The sequence below is a fragment of the Erpetoichthys calabaricus genome, chromosome 14 (assembly GCF_900747795.2).
Source record: "Erpetoichthys calabaricus chromosome 14, fErpCal1.3, whole genome shotgun sequence".
Classification (NCBI taxonomy): domain Eukaryota; kingdom Metazoa; phylum Chordata; class Cladistia; order Polypteriformes; family Polypteridae; genus Erpetoichthys; species Erpetoichthys calabaricus.
Genome location: NC_041407.2, coordinates 95,236,422 through 95,239,991, shown reverse-complemented (window position 1 = coordinate 95,239,991; position 3,570 = coordinate 95,236,422).

Below are 3,570 nucleotides of genomic sequence, written 5' to 3'. Positions count from 1 at the left end.
TGAGGGATGCAGTCTGTCTTCAAGGGTTGCGCATTGCCATTAAGTTGTCAGTCATTGAGGGACCCAGTCTTTCACCAAGCAGTGTGCCTTGGTTACATGGTGGTACACTGCTGTTCAGTCATATGAAAAAGTCTCAGCCTGCAAAATAATTGACTCTCCTTTCAACAAAAAAGATAACAGTGGTATGTCTTTCATTTCCTAGGAACATCTGACTACTGGGGTGTTTTCCGAACAAAGATTTTTAGTGAAGCAGTATTTAGTTGTATGAAATTAAATCAAATGTGAAAAACTGGCTGTGCACAAATGTGGGTCCCCTTGTAATTTTGCTGATTTGAATGCCTGTCACTGCTCAATGCTGATTACTTGCAACACCAAATTGATTGGGTGAGCTCGTTAAGCCTTGAACTTCATAGACAGGTGTGTCCAATCATGAGATATAAAGGTATTTAAGGTGGTCAATTGCAAGTTGTCCTTCCCTTTGACTCTCCTCTGAAGAGTGACAGCATGGGATCCTCAAAGCAACTCTCAAAAGATCTGAAAACAAAGATTGTTGAGTCTCATGGTTTAGTGGAAGGCTGCAAAAAGCTATCTCAGAGGTTTAAATTGTCAGTTTCAACTGTAAGGAATGGAATCAGGAAATGGAAGGCCACAGGCACAGTTGCTGTTAAACCCAGCAGGTCTGGCAGGCCAAGAAAAATACAGGAGCGGCACACAGTATACACAGGATTGTGAGAATGGTTATAGACAACCCACAGATCACCTCCAAAGACCTCCAAGAACATCTTGCTGCAGATGGTGTATCTGTACATTGTTCTACAATTCAGTGCAATTTGCACAAAGAACATCTGTATGGCAGGGTGATGAGAAAGAAGCCCTTTCTGCACTCACGGCACAAACAGAGTTGCTTGTTGTATTGAAATACTCATTTAGACAAGCCAGATTCATTTTGGAACAAAGTGCTTTGGACTGATGAGACAAAAACTGAGTTATTTGGTTATAACAAAAAGCACTTTGCATGGTGGAAGAAGAACACCACATTCCAAGAAAAACACCTGCTACCTACTGTCAAATGTGGTGGCGGTTCCATCATGCTGTGGGGCTGAGTGGCTAGTTCAGGGACTGGGGCCCTTGTTAAAGTCGAGGGTCGGATGAATTCAAGCCAATATTAACAAATTCTTCAGGATAATGTTCAAGCATCATTCACAAAGTTGAAGTTACACAGGGGTTGGATATTCCAGAAAGACAATGACCCAAAACACAGTTCGAAATCTACAAAGGCATCATTCATGCAGAGGGAGAAGTACAATGTTCTGGAATGGCCGTCATAGTCCCCTGACTTGAATATCATCGAAAATCTATGGGATGATTTGAAGCAGGCTGTCCATGCTTGGCAGCCATCAAATTTAACTGAACTGGAGAGATTTTGTATGGAAGAATGGTCAAAAATACCTCCATTCAGAATCCAGACACTCATCAAAGGCTATAGGAGGCGTCTAGAGGCTGTTATATTTGCAAAAGGAGGCTCAACTAAGTATTGATGTCATATCTCTGTTGGGGTGCCCAAATTTATGCACCTGTCTATTTTTGTTATGATGCATATTTTCTGTTAATCCAATAAACTTAATGTCACTGTTGAAATACTACTGTTTCCTTAAGGCATGTTATATATTAAAAGGAAGTTGCTACTTTGAAAGCTCTGCCAATGATAAACAAAAAAACAAAGAATAAAGAGGGGTTCCCAAACTTTTTCATATGACAGTATGTGTTTTCCTGACCACTCATAGCAGGTTTGTTCATTTTGGAAAGTCTTACAGCCCAATGTCCTCAACCAAGGATATTTACAAATCAATTTCTTTTATTTTTCACCTTTTATTTTGGAAACTGAGCTTTTACAAACTAAAAAAATGTGCACGTGAGCGTCAGGAGACTCCGCACCCAAGAAACTCAAACTATTCTGTAACATTTCAGTAATAACCTACCGCTCTGATGCTGATTTTTCTGGTCATTACAATAGCAATTGATAAGAAGAATTCATAATTAATTGCAGAATTACATTATTTGAGTGTTCCTCTAGAGTGTCTCTTTCTCTTTGACTCAAAAACTAATCAGCACATCGTCATCTCATAACAGGCTTAAGTTTCGAGTTTGGTATTTTTCAATATTTTCGGTATCAGGGGACCCTAAAACGTCAAGATCCATCGAAAACAGGAGATCGAAATTTTTCACAAATCTAAAACGTTCGCTCATCCCTCATAGATGATAGGTTATGGTGGGGGAGGGTGAAAAGCATAAAACAGTCCTGAGCCTGGTCTTCAATATGTGGCAAAGTGGACATTTTAAATACTTGTTGAAAGTCATTAGAGGCTACTTTGGAGTTTATTTGTATTTTTTTTTTTATTTCAACTTGGATGACATATTCATGCTATTTGAAATAACAACAAGATCAATGTAAATACTTTGCCTGACTCTTGTCATGTGTTTCATTGTCATGACAGGAGTAACATAAGAAACACTAACAGCAAAATAACACAACATGACTGTAACTGTAGATTTTTAATTAATTGCTAAAGACATTTAATTCAAACTTAAAATATAAATGGGCCTACTTTGAAACTTTCTTCAAACCTGGCAAATACCTCCCTCTTCTGTTCAGTGGCATCTATGAAGTTATTGATGACACTTTTCACATTTGATCCTGACTCAGTAAAAAACTCTCAGCTTCTCATTTGACAAACTGCGCATTGAGTGAATGGCCATATTGAATTCTCTGTGTATGCTGGTGTGGACACAGTAGACAGGAATCATTGTCAATGTTTAAATCTGATTAATATTTATAGATTGCATTATTTTTACATTATATCTAGCTAGTTAGTTTATTTCAGGGATCTAAATTAAATGTACATATTTGTGGCAACGTAAACTACCGGCTAGGCTGATGGGTCAAATACAGAGCCTTTATAAGTACTCTATAGCAACACATAGACTCAAGTGGTATGGACTTATCAACTCAATTTTTTTCAGTTTGAGTATTTTCCAACATTGTTCTGGGATTAGGGGGCATTGGGACCCTCCAACTTTAGGAATGAGGGAGGCAACTGACCCAGTGGCCTCACACAGATGATGCCCATGTTACTGGGCCTGACTAAATAGGTGCTTTTCATAGACTAAATGAAGGGGTGGCACATCCACTTGCCCATTGCTAAAAGAGTGGCAGCACACATGCACTCAACTCTCTAAAATGTTCATTGGATCATAATTGTCACATGTGCCGAGTACAGTGAAAGGCATACTTGCATGTGCTAGTCAACTTGCAACATGTCGCTATGATCTGTGAGTGTTCCAATCTTATCTCAAAACTTCTGCCTTTACAGGTCGGGATGCAGATCCTCTCTGCCAACTGCACCTTTGTCCTCTTCCCTGCCTGACTCTGGAATCAATTTGCAACTGGACCAGGGAGCCATTTAACTTGCCACCATATGGCCCTGCTCACACGGTTATTTCTGTGGTCAGAAGTTTCCTTTGATTGTAAGGTCACAGTGCACCTAAACAGGCCCTTTATATTTAAATGTG